Source organism: Felis catus, chromosome A2, assembly GCF_018350175.1.
Source record: "Felis catus isolate Fca126 chromosome A2, F.catus_Fca126_mat1.0, whole genome shotgun sequence".
NCBI lineage: Eukaryota > Metazoa > Chordata > Mammalia > Carnivora > Felidae > Felis > Felis catus.
In genome coordinates this window covers 137,318,013-137,335,180 of record NC_058369.1, presented here as the reverse complement: position 1 = coordinate 137,335,180, position 17,168 = coordinate 137,318,013, and the positions used below count along the sequence as shown (strand labels likewise).

The following is a 17,168-nucleotide window of genomic DNA, read 5'->3' as shown; positions in this document are numbered from 1 at the left end:
CACTTATTCATTCTGGGATTTCTTTCTTAATCTCCTTTTTGTATAGTTTGTTTTTAGTGTATAGAAATGCAATTGTTGGGCACCTGGCTGTCTCAGTCAGTTAAACGTCTGACTTTGGAGCCGGCTTTGGCTCCTCTGTCCCCATCTATCTCTCTGCCCTCTCCCACTCATGTACTCTCTCCTTCTCTCTCTCTCTCTCAAAAGTAAATAAAAACATTAAAAAACAAATGAAATTGATTTTTGTTATGGTGATTTTGTATTCTGCAACTTTACTGAGTTCACTGATTATTTCTAACAGCTTTTTGGGGGGTTATCTTGACGGTTTTCTGCATATGTTGTTATATCATATGCAAAAGAGATAATTTTACTTTTTCCTTTTTGATTTGGAATAGTTTATTTATTTATTTATTTATTTATTTATTTATTTATTTATTTATTTATTTATGTTTAATTGTTCTGGCTAGGACTTCTACAACTATTTTAGATAGAAGCTCAATATAACAATATTATTTAATGAAAGTAATACTTATTACTTTTCCTGAATTCCTTTTCACTTTTTTTCTATATTCTTTTTAAAATATATTTTTCATCTCTAATCAATTGTCACAGTTTAAAGATTGTCTATCACATACAGACATAATTTTAGAAATGAATCTTGAAAATTGCTTTTCAAAAAAATCCTTCATCTAAAATGAGCAAATTGAAAACTACAGTTTTGGGGAGAATAGTGCTTTGTGAGACCACAGAATATAGGCCATCTCTATTTACAATGATAACATGTAGACAGCTAAGCAATTTTTTAAAAAGGATTAAACCCATATTAAAGTGAGTTGGTTTTTTTTTTTATATACAACTTCACTGACATTTGGTTTCTACTTTAAAATGCCAAAACAGCTAGTAGAAAATAAAACTAAAATAAAAACATAAAACAATGCAGCACAAAAATACCCTAGCAAAACAAGTCTGTAAGCACACTGTTTCTATTTGTTACTCCTTAATTTACTGAATCCATTTTTGAGTCAGACAGAGCGATCTTAATTCTCCATGTCATGCAATGGTATATGGAAATTAAGGGTCTTCATAATAATAATGACTACTACTTCTACATTTACTACTAGTACTACAAAGACTATTTTTTTTTCTTTTGAAACCACCTTAAATACCAGTTACTGCACAAGGCACTTTTTACGAACATAAAAATTCAGCCAGTGACCCTGTGCACTGGTTTTATTATTTTTCCTCCACTTACCAGATGAAAGAAGTGGGACGCAAACAAAAGATTATCACAAAAACGAAGCAGAAACAGAATTTAAGCTTAAAAAAGATTTCTGCTCTCAGACTTTTTTGAGCTTTTATATTTTATTCATTTAACTTTTAAAACATTACTGTAATTGAACACCAATACAAACATTTCAGGAGGTAGTGAGGATATTATTATAGCCCTTTACTCATTCCCTACAACACATAAAAATGCAAGCAATGAGCATTATACATTGGCCCCTATTAAGTATGCTGGTCTGCCTCTCAGAAGATGTCCAGGTATCGGGTATAGAACAGAAGAATCATCTGTAGTGTAAGCAGCTTGTTTATTTGTTGCTGTTTTTTTTTTTTTTCTAGTGCTCCTGGTAGGATTCATTATCAGAAAATTTCCGTGTTCTCATCTATGCACCTAATAACCTATCTTCACAAAAGTTCACAACAGAAAAATGCTATTTGAGTGAAGTCCTTTATAGTTAAACAAGCAAGGTAAATAGCAGTAAGAGCAAATGTTTCCTTAGGAAGAAGCCAACTCTAGGTATTTATTAGGCATTTAAATTTAAGTGATGTGAAGTCACACTCTATGTTGGCAAAGGTAGAAGGATGCTCCTGACAGATCCTTGCCAAAATGTGTGTGCTAGTATTCTAATAATCTGGTGTGTATATGTAGAAAGCTACTTTGTATATTGCCTTCTGCCCAATAAACTTTCTATATTAACAGTAATATTTTATATTATTAGTAGTAATACTATACTATATTATTAGTACTAATAATTCATTTTCTAGATTATTGTGATATTATAAATTCATGATAATGTGGTCTGAAAATAATAAATATCTGTATTTCTTCATTTCCAATAATTACCATTTTCATTTATTATGTATACTCTAGAATAGCTGAAATATTGATGAATAGCAGAGGTGATGATTTTGCAATTTACATTATGCCCAATCATGAGAACAAATACTGCAATATTTCAAATCAACTGTTGTATTTGCTGAAATTTTTAAATATTGCAGATGTTTTTCATCAGCTTAAGGAAGCTCTATTCTATTATTATTTTGTGGAATTATTATTATTACTCTACACTAAAGGCTTCTTCTGTACCAAATTAGGCACATATTTAATTTTTCAACTTTTTTAACATGGAATTTTAACTATCATTTATATAGGATGAATCAGCTTAATGAACAAACTTGTGCTTTTATTTTCTCTGATACACAATTACTATTATTTTATTTCTTACTTTCTGGTACTATCTTGTTTCTTTCTTACTTTCCTTCTACTTTCTTTGGATTTATTTTCAGTGAGGATGTTAGTTTTACTCCAAATAACTGTTTCACTATTATAAGTGGAAAGCCTCTTGAACTTTGTATTTCAAATTTGAGGCAATCAATAAACCTTAAACTAACAGGATGACTTAAATTTTAAGGCCAAATTGTCCTAATGAGAATATCCTAACAAAAATGTTTTAGTTGTTCCAATTTTATTATTGGTCATTCCAGAAATGTGAATTGCTACTGCACACAATTCGGTGTTACTGTTTTTTTTTTTCCAGATTTTATACATATCCATGGGACTATATTTAAAAAGGATATCGGAAACTGAAATTTTATAATCTGAGTTTCTCTGTCATCATTTTTTCATCCTTTATATAAAAAAACAACAACAACAACAAAAGAAATTTTGTTTGTTTAGCAATTACCTTGAGTTTGCAGATGGATGAAGATACTCTGATAATGCACAGACTGCCATTTTTCCAAGATTTTGTCATCTAAGATTTTATACGACCTTGTGGTGAAAGTAATGTTTACAGTCAAGACAATCTGATTCTCAAGAGCCATGCTAATTATAAATTAAAGTATAAAAATTGTGATTGGTACTTACACCAATTTTATCTCCCACTGTTTTTCACTTCTATTCCATTTCTGCTATTCAATTCCAATATTAAATGTTGAAACTTGGCCCATAGTTGAAAGTATACCAACCTCAAAATTATAAATCCCAACACTCTACTATTTGCCTCTAACATGCTTCTTGTTCTCATTTATCTTATTTTCATTTTAATAATACCCCAATTTCTAAGTTTTTGTCTACTCCTAGTATATCACCACGTTTCCCTGACTTTTTTCTTATTTATCCAGAGTACATCACATAACACATCTTCTCAGTTACCCATTTAAAGGTATTGATAACATTCTCATTTCATTATTTTCTCCCCTTTCCTACTCACAAAAGCAGTGATCATATGCTGTCCCCACTCTAGCACTAATGTCTGCTGATAATTGTAGGAGAAAATGACACAAATACAAGAATAGTTGCTTCTAAAAAATTGAGATCCGTATACACAGAGAGATCTTCAGATTCATATAGGAAATATTTACCATGTTTTGTTCAAAACGCTTTCCAATTTTTCACAGTAGCTCTTTTAAACTTTGACCACTACTCTCAAGTATTTTATTTTACCCCATTATCCTTTCTGTAAGTGGAACAGGTAGTAAAATTTGCCAGTGAATTTAGGAGGGAGTTGGTGATGAATTCCTTCATCATCTTCCTCCCCCTTCCCTACAATATTATTATCCATCCTATTTCTTTACCACAATCTCAGAGAAAGGCATTTTTCTTCATCATTTAAGGCAAACCAAGTAATGCCTACTACTGCACTGTTGCCCCTATCATTGATATTTTCATCAAAAATTCAATTTGCCCATTACCTATTTTCCCTCTAATGAAAAAATCTGTCTTTCAAAAGACTCTTTTCTACATCCATAAAATATATTCACATATTTTTGTGGTAAAAATATTCTTTCATTTCCTTACATTATATTTCCACTTAGCTATGACTTTTGTCTCCTTTCACAAACAAGTAAATTGATAGAACAGTCTACATTTGTATTTTCAATTACTCCCCACAATTAGTTATATAACTGTTCTAGAGGTTTGCTTCTCAGAACACTGGGATTACAAACACGAAATATATTAGCAGTCTCCTGTTAAAAATAATTAACACGTTCAGTGGTCACATTAACTACCTTTTCTGCAAATTTTCAAATAAATGATTACAGCTTTCTTTAAATAACTACCATGATATTTTTCTCCTAGTTTGTGATTCTACTTTTATTTTCCTGAGCATTTTTTCCTAATTTCTTTGAGATATTTTATCCTTTGATCATAACTTAAGTTCTGGTGTCTCTCATAGATTTATATTATCTTAAATAATACATATATGCATACATACATATATGTATATATGCATATGTGTGTATATATGTGTGTGTCTGTGTGTGTATATATATATATATATATATATATATCAATTTCCGTTGTATATGATATATATATTTATACATCCGTGTATGTATGTGTGTGTGTGTGTGTATATATATATATATATATATATATATATATATATTCCGTGTATATGATATGTATATCAACTTCCATCAATTCAAATGTGACTTTATCATTATGATGCCTAATTCTTTATCTCTAGCCCTGTATTCTTCCCTAAATTCAACATTAACACATCATAATTATGTATTGGCTATATGGGGGTATTTCACATTTACCTCAAATTCATTACTTTTCTTGCATACTTATTCATCTCAAAGTTTCATTATCTCAGTAAAAATCACTACTCACCCAGATGCCCAAACCAAAAAACTAGATGTCATCATTACTGTTATATTCTGGACTCTAGCAATGGTCTTCCCTGTCTTTAGTGCAGAAGTTGACAGACACACATTGACTTTTACCTGCCATTATGTACATCTTCAAAAAAGTAAGATTTGATAATGACACTGTTTACTTAGAATTGTTCAATGGTTCACTTCATTATAGGCACTTTTTCAAACTTCTTAGCATAGTATATAAATCCCTATAATCTGAATCTTGCTCATCTCACCATGTACATCTCAGAAACAAACCTGACAAGAATGCCTAACATTTTCTCTTCTAAATGGCCATTCATGATGAATGCACCTTTCATTATTCATCAATATACAACTAAAAGATCAACCCCTCAATTGAGTTTTACAGACCTCCCCTTCCTGTAGCCAGTTTTGTTAGTCTATACATTCCGCCATTCAAGTCCAAGGATGTCACATTCACATTTATATAACAATGACAGTTTGGTGCCACTGCACTTTCCCATCTACTGCTATTTCATCAGCTCCTTGAGAGTGGTGAGGAGATTGTGATTGTTTTTATTCACTGTCAGTGACTGACACTTAGTAATATTAATATACATACATGTGTGTGTATATATATATATGTGTGTGTGTATATATATACATATATATATATATGTATATATGTATATATAATCAGTAATTTTTTGGTGCAGTACAGAGAAGACTTTTGGAACATACTTAGTCTCATAGGGGATATGATCAGAAACCATGTACACAGACGGACAGATTCTATTTCATCATAATTTCTTGTTTTGTGTAGGTAAAATCAGAATCTCACTTCTTGTTGTGTTTCCTACCCAGAAAAATGGAGCATTGATTCCCCCTTTTGAAAAATGTCTATATATCCAAATAGTAGCTATCATTGGTTTTAAAAATTATGAATATATGATAGTATGCTTTGTCAACTAAAAAGACAAAAACATTTCAAAAAGCATCTCCTTTTAAAGTAATTACAATCTAGGGGCGCCTGGGTGGCTCAGTCGGTTGAGCGTCCAACTTCAGCTCAGGTCACGATCTCGCAGTCCGTGAGTTCGAGCCCCGCGTCGGGCTCTGGGCTGATGGCTCAGAGCCTGGAGCCTGTTTCCGATTCTGTGTCTCCCTCTCTCTCTGCCCCTCCCCCGTTCATGCTCTGTCTCTCTCTGTCCCAAAAATGAGTAAACGTTGAAAAAAAACTTAAAAAAAAAAAAGTAATTACAATCTAATTTGTGAAGATAAAGTTCTAGCTCATCAGTGGAGAGAAGATGAACTTCTAGTGCCTAGAATAGAAATACCTTAAGTGATACAATCAGTATGATTACCCAACAAATTTCTAGTCAAAAGAATTATAGATAGAATAGCTAAAAAAAAGACACAGTTGGCAAAAAGAAACAGTAGGCATAAGTGACTAGAATACACAGATTGACCATGTTCTGGCTTTGGTCACTGGGAGAAAGTAGTGAACATGGAGAATGGTTTCATTTCATGAACTTTTGTGTCACTGTGGTGGTGACACTTTTTCACCTAATCCAGCTTAATTTATATGAAATTACGATATTGGCAACATTGTAAGATTTCCTTTTCTGTATCAATCTAATTGTCAGAACTGAATTATTGACCAGTAAAACAGAATATAGGAGAAATACATGAACTAAAAAGTTGAGTAAAAATAGCCAGTTATGAGCACCAAATTCTTCCATATATTTTAAAATGTTTTATACAAACATTTTTATTCTTAATAATGATTATTAACAACTGCATGATTTAATGATTATTTTGCCTCACATTTGACTTTCTTTAAAGTTTCAAATCGTGTATTTTAGCTTTATTTTTCACTTAAGTTCATAATCTTATGAGGTCTGAATCAAAAGACTACAGGTTCCATGATACAAAATGCTTTTGATATTTCTTTCAATTTCTACAAAACAAAAAACAAAAAACAAAAAAAAAAGGAGATGGTGATAAGTCTGTGTGTCAAATGGAAAAGAATTAGAAGTGAATTCTTAAATGCTGACATCTGAGCATTTGGCATCAGATTTCCATTTACAATTTTTCATGTTTAACTAAAATCAGCAGGTTAGATAAAAGTAAAGTTTCAAACACAGTGAAATAAATTCTCTGGCGATGTAACTCAGCCGTCAACAACAAACAGGGTCACAAGTTGGTTGGCTGAGCTGCAGTGTAGAAAATGAGAAATGAGTGGCTGAGTTGAAAACGGAAATACTATTCTTTCTTAGAGGCAGAAAGCAAATATGACATGGTGATAAGCTCTGAAAGTGAGATCTGAGGAAGTACTGATTTTTACATTGTGTACGTGTGCTTCCTTCCATTCTTGACATGAAGTTATTATTCAATCTGAATGCCTTAAGCCACAAAATAAGCCACAAATTTAAAGCCTCCTTGAAAAGTATCACAAGGTGAGAACAGTGACTAAAGATCACCGCCAACAACAAAAAGGTATATTTCAAAGAGAAAAATTCTAGTGAATTGAAAATATCCAAAAAGTCATCTGTAATTACTACTAATCAACTGCAGAGACCATGAGAAAAATAAATGAAAAATTAGATACATACCAAAATATTACTAATGTGTTGTTTTTCATATTTATGCTTTATTGCATAACGCTTAACATTGTGTTCAGCCAAGATCATGTTATAATCTTTGGGTTATTATTTTTAATATATCTATATTATGCACAAACTGCTTGCTGAAAATCTCAAATTCACTTAAAATATCTTTCTCATCATGCATATGAAAAAAAACAGTTATTTTACTCAATTCAGCTATTCAAATGGTTCAGAAGCTTTTATGTGAATTCTTAGTTCTAAAGCACCTAACATACTATGAATTATATTGGTAGATAACAATTTCCAAGAAGTTTAACAGGAGCTTTTTAAAAATTAGTTAAAGGGTCCAGGTAAAATTAATTTTGAATAATAATACTCTTATAACATTAACATTCATAATCAATGCAAACATTCACTCTCATTCCCTATTTTTGGGTGCTTCATAAAACTACCATATACTAAATTATGATGCATTACTATTAAAATTAGATTATCCTAAAAAAATATAAAAAAAATAAAATTAGATTAAATTGCCATATTCACATAACAATGGCATCTTAGCTGAAGATCATAAAAATGAATATCTGAATAGAAATTGAATGTAAATGATAACTGAGCAAAATGAATTTTATTAGGAACATTTTTACATGCAAATCAAATATTTCTGAAATTGCACTGGAGAAAGGGCAGTTGAATGGGACCTAACAAATGATGCTCTGAAACCCTACTGAACTTGTTTGGATTCATAGACTAGTAGGCACTAAAGAGTCAGTTCTCACAACCTCTCCAGCAACACGTTTTTGAAATCAAAATCTCAAACTATATGTCAAGGTATTGGAGATTTAACACATTTATATAATCATACAAATTAAATATGAAGAATTTAAAAATAAATAGAAGAAAGGATTTCACTTATTCACATAAGTAAAAGTTTATTCCTAGTATCATGTAACATTTAAAATCGTAAGAGATGTTTATCCAAAAATTTTACCAAATGAAATTATATTTGCCAGATTTGTATGCTATATTTTAAAAACATATACATACTTTAAAACGGTCATTCCATTTTCTTAAATATTGCCTATTTTTTTTAATGTTTATTTTTTGAAAGAGTGAGAGAGAGAGAGAGAGAGCACATGCAAGTGGGGGAGGGGCAGAGAAAGAGGGAAACAGAGGATCTGAAGTAGGCTCCTCACTGAGTGTGGACAGCCCTAAGCAGGTCTCAAACCCACAAACTTTGAGATCATGACCTGGTCCAAAGTCAGACACTCAACCGCTCAACCGACTGAGCCACTCAGGCACCCTAATGTAGCCTATGTTCTTATAATGAAAAAAAAAAAAGTCACTTCAAAGCCTAAAACCTTTGGCTGTTTAGAAATTAGATTTTCATTGCAAGTGTTTGAATTTCTGTGGTGATATTTGCAGATCCACTTCTTACAGTATAGTTTCTAATAACTAAACTGAAATGTATTTCATGCAATAGAATTCTATCTATAGTCTTGTTTTCACAATTCGTAATAAATTTTTCTAGATACAGTACTTTTTTTCATGTTAACTTACATGCTGTGGTGTATTCCATTAGGCCCATTATCTTGTAACATATCATTTTCATTTATATTTCAGATGAATGGTTTCAGTACATGACATTATTTCTTAAGATTTTAAATATTAGTGTTTTGTTGAAGAACAGTCTACCTTACTGAACAGAAAATTTAAGTCATATATGCATAAAAACTGAAATAACATGGTAGAACAATGCATATAATCTGTTTCTAAGTTTTAAATGGGAGAAATGGAACTTTTCAAAGAAGAAATCATAGGACATGAAAGTATCAGCAAAGTAGTATATCTTCCATGGACTTTAGGTAATTCATATAGCAGTTGAGGTCTAAGACAGTACACTTCATTAAAAATATTATTAGATCAATTCCATTCTGGAAGTATTAGGTATTCTCCATTGTGTACAATGAAAAACAAAATCTAGACAAAATTATGTTTTATCTTTCTCAGTTCTTTGCTAAGTACTAACATTTGTATAAATATGATCCTGATCAAGTAATATATACCCATTTTAAAATAGACACTTATTATGATACAAACAAGTAATTTCCATCTCTCTGTAAAGTTTAACTGCAGATTCTGTGCTTTTCCCTTTGCTCTTCGTCGTTGGTTCTGTTAGCTGTATGTGGCATACAATAATCCACATTCACTATGTGTTCATGATAATGTCACCCACAAGATTTGAGTTCAGCGTGAGTTTAAACAGTCAATATCTGGAGAAATGATATTGGCAGATGACAGTAGATACTTGGTCTGTAGGTCACCGGCTAGCTCATTGCAGAGCTCAACCATCACCCTGAGGTTTTCATTTTACATGGCAAGTACTTATGGAGTAGGCTCATTTGTGTTTGAGTGAGCCTACCTACTACGTGCCAAATGTCTGAAAAAAATGCCTGTTAAAAGCTATGAAAGTCTTATGAAAGTCTTTCCCAACATGGTAGAAATTTCATTATTTGTCTGCAAAGACAGCAATTTCAGTTAGGGACATCTGAGAATGTAGAGTTTGTCACCTGTTTTTAAAAAGTCATCATACTAAACACAAGCTCTTAAGTACATGTTATGAGAAGCTCAGAGTGAAGGTTGAGACAGGTCATTTGCAGCACTGCAGTATATAATGCCCTATGGAATCTGTAATAATATATTCATCCCACAATGGGATCCCTCTTTAAATTAACTCATATTAATTTGATTATTGAATTAAAAACTAATGTTAATTATTTCATAAATTTAAACAGATTTTTCTGATTTGGCTAGATTGTGTGTGTGTAAAGGATACATCAGCATATACTGAAGTTGGCAAATTTTATACACAGTATAAAGGTTTTACACAGCGATAATGCCTAAAGAAAGATCATTTCATTTGGAAGACTGCCATTGAAATAACTATAACACAAATTTCTTTATGAATTACAACTTATAAACACTATCAATCTTAATTCCAAACGCCATACATTAGATAGCATTTGTTATATAAATAATGAATAAATTGCTTTGCAATGACTATTTGTTCCTGGCTAATTGCTTAGCATATAGAGTTTGATGGGTCTAAAATTTTATGTGGGGTTATATTTCATTTTTTAGATACTATTATTTATAATTTATGTGTTTTCTATATTTATTATTTAACATAAGTTTATCTAATATCAATTCATTTAAACACTGATATCCAACTTGTGCATACTGAGCTCCCTCTATATACTCACTAAGGTAGGCATTCAAATGCATACAGATGAGGACCCTGTCATTAAGAAGGAATCCAAGAATACAGACTGGAGCCACAGTAGTATATAAAAGGACATAAAGAAACAAAGAATAGTCCAATCCAGATACTTATTAGATGCTAGGGAGTGTACATTGGAGTAAGTGGACCCTAAAAATTTATACCGAAAAAGAAAAAAAAAGCTAGAATGACTTTGAGCCTATATGGGCCTTTGGAAGCCTTTGAATCTATTTCTTATTTTTTATTGTTTCTACATCTGAATGTATTTAAGAATTGGAATGTGCTATATGTTGTACTTTCCATTTCATAAGTGCCACAGGGAATGACCATCCTGACTGGGAGAAGACCACAAATACAGAAGTATGTCACTAAGAAAAATCCCCCTGCTGCTTTTTCCCAGTGAATGAGTCATGACTTAGCATGAGTGCTTCTCACTATACTGAATTTTTGGTAACCGGAGACAGAGCAAGACTCTGAAGATAGTATTACTTTCCTCTTAAAGTCTTTAGGAAAAGAAGGCAGCAAAGTAAGGCATTTTCTACCTGGATGCACCACTTGGCAGTTTAGGACTTGGGGTTTGGGCATGGCCACTAGATATATCACTTTTGATTTATCCAGCTCAGCTTCATACTGATTTATTTTAATTTTTTAATGGTTATTTATTTTTGAGACAGAGAGAGACAGAGTATGAGTAGATGATGGGTAGAGAGAGAAGGGGAGACACAGAATCTGAAGCAGGATCCAGGCTTTGAGCTGTCAGCACAGAGCCTGACACAGGGGTCGAACTCACGAGCTGTGAGATCATGACCTGAGCCGAGTTGGGCACTTAACAGACTGAGCCACCCAGGTGCCCCTGAATTTTTATTGAAACTGAATGCCTGATTCATAGAAGTCTAGGGATTTTTCAGCCTGATAAGCCCATTTTTGAGGTTGGCCAACTTGCACTGTTTGACACAGTGAGATGAGCCTTAACTGTCTTCCTCATAAAATGAATACATTATATTGAAGAATGCAGCCAGCCTGGCTCCAGCAGCAGCATGCTGACTTTAAATAAAAAGGTGACAGCTGTCCCTAAAGAGGAAAATATAATCTCCCATTGTGCTGCCTAAATCAAATTAGAGCCACTGATTTTTTTAGGGTCCCAGGTTCAGAGTCTCCCCTAAATCCCTAGGCTTTTTTACAGACAGTTCAGCTATGCTGAAAACTGATGATGTCTGCTGTGACTGTTCAGCCTGAACATAAGCAGTTGTGCAAAAACAAAATTTGATAGGCTGCTATACTCAGTGGAGAAAACCCAAAATTTTAGACTTCCATATTAAAGAGGAAATACAGTTTAGGACCAAGAACTGTGTTAACAGATTGCAGTTACTGGTCAAACTATTTGGATTATTTGTTCAGATGCTCATAGTAAGGCCTCCTCTCCGATGAGACTGAAAGGAATCAAGCTTGCAGTATCCGAATTGCCACAATGGTTGTATGGACCCATCTCTGTACTGGACATGGCAATGCACTTTCACCATTATTGACTGGGAACAAGGGAAAGGACTCTGTATTTCTGATACAAAGGATACTACTAGATGCTGAACTTGTGACTCTTGGGAAAAAAAAAAAACTGTTTAACCCTTGGTGAGAGAGTCTATATCATACTGAGTGTGGTCCCTTGCTTACTCTGACATATTGACTACATCAGACCTTTACCCCCATTTTGAGGCTATCTATCTATGATGCATCATCAGTATTTACTTTTGACTTCTTCAGATTACTGATCAGCTCACACTGGCCATACCATTGAGGCTCCTGAGACAATTCCTTGTTATATGTTCAGCTTTTGAAACCATCTGTTTTATATGGCAAAAACTCCTCAATAATAGACTAATAATCTGACTCTACTTCACTTACCTTTTCCAGGGACACACACCTAAATAAGGGAGTTCTGTTATTAAATGCAGATGTTCCCTGAAAGGGATTACCTCATCTAAGCTTCTTACAGAATAATGACCAAAATGAAAAGTTAGGAGATTACAGGAATCATATTGACCAGTATTAAAATCTTCTCTGACCAAGTCTTAGTGCAGCTTTCTCAAACTATCATAAATGCCTTTGAGTGTAACTGACTACTGAGTCAGCTATGACCCTGAGACCACCATGGATGACCCCAGCTCCTGAAAGTCTTCAGTAGAACACTTCTAGATGCTTCCCCATATTGATTTCATAAAGATGAAGAATGTCACCTCAGTGATAATGTAGACAAACGGAACCAAATGGACTGACTTCAATCAGGAAGTTCCTCAAAACAAGCACTGGACTCATGACTCACACTGAACTAGGAACTAGGAACCCTAAGTCTTATTAACTGGATGGGAGGCCCCATGAGAAACCCCATGAGATGATACAATGGAGGCACTGTCAAACTATATCCCTTATTGATATATGTCCCAAATAGGGGTCTAAACATTATAAACAACACTTGTTTTTAGAGACAACATACATGACCCTTAGGATTACACGTCATTTCAATGCCAGGCATTATCTTTCCTTCCTCTTAAAAACATGAGGATTTGCACCTTAGTGATGGTTATGAATACTTAAAGAAACACCACTGGTAATTCATATGTCACTTAGATGACTGCAGAGCTCTCTCCAAAATGAGGTTTCCTTCAGCTACTCAGATGACCTTCCCAGACAGGTGACTAACTCACTATTTAGGCATACTATATGGGCATCTCTACTACCATTTTAGTTATTTAATTTAAAAAAAAGTGGTATAAAGTATATCTGTAACTTTACCTGAAGTGATTAATAACATAATATAGGCACCAGAAGGCATTCAAGTTAGCTTCAGAATTTCCATAGACTTCCACAGACAGAATTCCAACAGACTTCCTTCTTGCAGGCTAAGACAGAATCTGTACTATTACATGATGTTGTATCTGGAATAATGCATGAAAAAAATGGAAGAGTTAACATAGAAAATTAAGTAAAAAGACACCTGACTTTTTAATGTTTTATAGAATTTTTTCAGCTGGCTACCTCCAGGACCCTGTGGGTCATGGCCTAGGTCATCACTGGAACTTGGCTTCATTCAGATACCAGGACTCCTGATGACTGTAGCTTTAATTACTATACAAACAAACAAATGAATTTTATACTAACCAATATTAGGTATTTCTGAGAATCTGATTGAATAGTATTTGCATGGAAAATTTACCAAAGATTTGAACGGTGTGAAAAACATGAATGAATCTTTTGAGAGACAATTTACTTTGAATATTTGCAGTTTTCTGCCTGGTTCAGATCTTTGAAGAAAAGCATATGTGAATAGTAAACATGCCTTAGAAGACTGAAAGAGTGTTTCTGTAAAGTTAGACACCTCTGAAAAGATTTGAAAACAAAAAATTCTCTTCTTCCCCTTCCTGGAGACTTGTGTGTGCATGCCAAGGTAGTAAACCAAGAGATGCATTTCTGCTCTCTTCCAGAGGAAATGTGCTTAGTGAGTCATCTGTCTTAGTCACTAGTAGGGAGAATAAGCATATATGTCAGCAGTCTATAAAAGCTCGGATTCTCCCAACATTTGGAATCACATGGTGAGGCAACCTATTGTATTTATTTGAGTTGCCCTGTAGGGACTAAGTATGGAGGGAAACAGCACTAACATACTACTTTGACTGCTGTCTGTGCCATGAGTAAGAAATGGTCTGTGTCTCTGACCCAGAGAATGGTGTCTTCTGTCAGTATGATTATATAAAATGATAGCAGGCTAGCTCATTAGCTTGCAAGTAGCTTAAATTCAGTCACTTGACAGTTTCTGATCTAATTCTTAGAAATTTAGATTCAGTGTCATTTTGAGACTTTATCTAAGTCTAGTGATTTTGTGCATGATTATGGAAAGGATTACTGAGTGATGACATCCACAGTGCTGTCATTGAAGAATATAAACAAACTGTACAGAAAATGTGTATATATCCTCCTAAATCATTAGTGAAAGCCAACATGGAGACACAATGAACAATTAATATAGAGAAAATAATTTCCAATAAAAGTGCTATGAAGAGGAGAGGTGAGTAGGAGGATGAGTGAAACACGTGAAGAGGATGAAAAGTATGCTATGAGAAACACTGAGTAATATATACAATTGCTGGATCACTATACTGTATACCTGAAATGAATATAACACCATATGTTACCCACACTTGAATTTATATATCTATCTATCTCTATATATACATATATATTAATATATAAATTAAAGTAATTATATATATTATATATTATATATTATATATTATATATTATATATTAACATATATTACATATAATAGATTATATTATTGTTATATTTATATTATTAATATATATTATATATTATTATATATTATATTGTTTTTAATATATTAATATATTGATATTATATATATATATAATATTCAAGTGCTATGAAGAAGCAAGACATTAGTTTAAAGGAGGAATCGATGGAGAATGCTTGCTTACAAGGACTGACTGGCCTGGGAGGAAGGATAAAAAGTTAGGACTGTGAGTTTTTACAGACACATAAAAAAGAATATCTTAGGGGAATGGTCAACTATGTAACATGTTTCATACACCAGGTAAACATGTAATTGGCTATAGGACTTGAAAAGGGGGAGACCGTTAGTGACTTTGGGAAATAATTTTTGAATGAAGGGAATAAGAGCCCAAGTAGAGTGGGTAAGTGGAAAGCATGAGGCTAGAAAGTAGAGATAACTTTCTTAGCTAACTCTTCACAGATATGTTACTCTGATGAGAAGCAGAGAAATAAAACAGTATTGAGCAGAACATGGGATTAAAAGAACGTCATTTTGAAGATAAACAGTATTAACGCTCTTTGAATGTTGGTGGGGGTGCTCAGCAGAAATGAAGAAACTTATGAAGAAACTGAGGGATTACAGAGTGAAACTGTGTATGCAGGGCATGAGTCTGAAATCCAGAGTATTTACTATGAAAGCCAAGATCCAAATTCTGTTTGAATATTTAATAGAACAACTCACAAAAAATATTATAAAAAGAGAACACTCTATACTATAATGAAATAGTGATGATAAAGGGAACTAATGGTCATAGAGATCCTAATAGGTATAATGCACTGTTCTAAAGTGTTCTATAATCATTCTTTGATCTAGAACTAAATGTGGAATGCAACATGGCTTTAGGTACATGAAGCCTAGCATCAGAGAGAAAAAGCTCCCATTTGGAGAGAGACTGTTAACAAATCATACATTATTTTAAAAGATTTTTGCTTCCTTACAGCAGCGAGCTCTAAAGAATTTTGCTGTCCTGTTCTTAGGGTTAAAAAAATTCCCTGATGACACAATAGATTGATTAATTTAAGAGTTTTATAAGCTCTCCAGGACATTTTCTCACACGAAGTCTTACAGTCAATGGTGGACTATGAGGAAGATTATAAACAATACTCAGTGTGTATCTTATTCCTATAATCATTCATCCTATTATACTTTATCAATTAGTACCAAGAGGTCTAAAATTTTTTAATAAAATATTAAAATTTAACTTAAAAACAAAATTGCAAACAACTCAGTTCAAATAATGGCAAAGATTTATTAGCTAATAGACAAAAAGTCAATAAACACATGGAAAGAACCTCAATATCATTAGTCATTAAGGAAATGCAAATCAAAACCACAATCAGATACTACTTTATATCCACTAGGAGAGTTATAATGAAAAGCAAAATGGAAACAGTGTTGGTAAAAATTTGTAGAAGTTGGAATCCTCAAACATTACTGGTGGGAAGGCAAACTGGTGAAATTTTGGAAAATAGTTTGTTCCTCAAAGACATAAATGTTGAATTACCTTGTGACACAGCATTTCTACCCCTAGTAAATGCATAAGCTAATTGAAACTACACATTCACACAAAAGAGCTTGTACACAAATATTCATAGCAGTATTATTCATATTTGCCAAAAGTTGAAAAATCCAAATGTCTATCATTTGAGGAATGGATCAACAATGTGGAATAGTCATATAACTGATTAATTATTCAGCCACAAAAAAATGAATGAGTACTGATACAAGCTACAACACAGATGAATCTTGAAAGCATTATGATAAATGAAAGAAGCAAGACTCGGGGCACCTGGGTGGTTCAGTCAGTTAAGTGGCCGACTTCGGCTCAGGTCATGATCTCGCGGTCCGGGAGTTCGGGCCCCGTGTCGGGCTCTGTGCTGACCGCTCAGAGCCTGGAGCCTGTTTCGGATTCGTTTCCCTCTCTCTGACCCTCCCCCGTTCATGCTCTGTCTCTTTCTGTCTCAAAAATAAATACACGTTAAAAAAAAAAAAAAAAGACAGAAGCCAGACTCAAAAGGCCATATACCATATAATGACATTTATATGAAATGT

At 33.2% G+C, this 17,168-nt stretch overlaps 1 long non-coding RNA gene across 1 annotated transcript in view; it reads right to left on the bottom strand.

The window, feature by feature from the left end:
* The window catches only part of LOC123383996, a 487,862-nt gene that overhangs the window by 26,451 nt on the left and 444,243 nt on the right, over nt 1-17,168 (bottom strand). Inside the window, exon 5 of the long non-coding RNA XR_006594469.1 lies at nt 13,561-13,703. This is a non-coding gene — a long non-coding RNA (uncharacterized LOC123383996). The remainder of the gene's footprint in view (nt 1-13,560; nt 13,704-17,168) is intronic.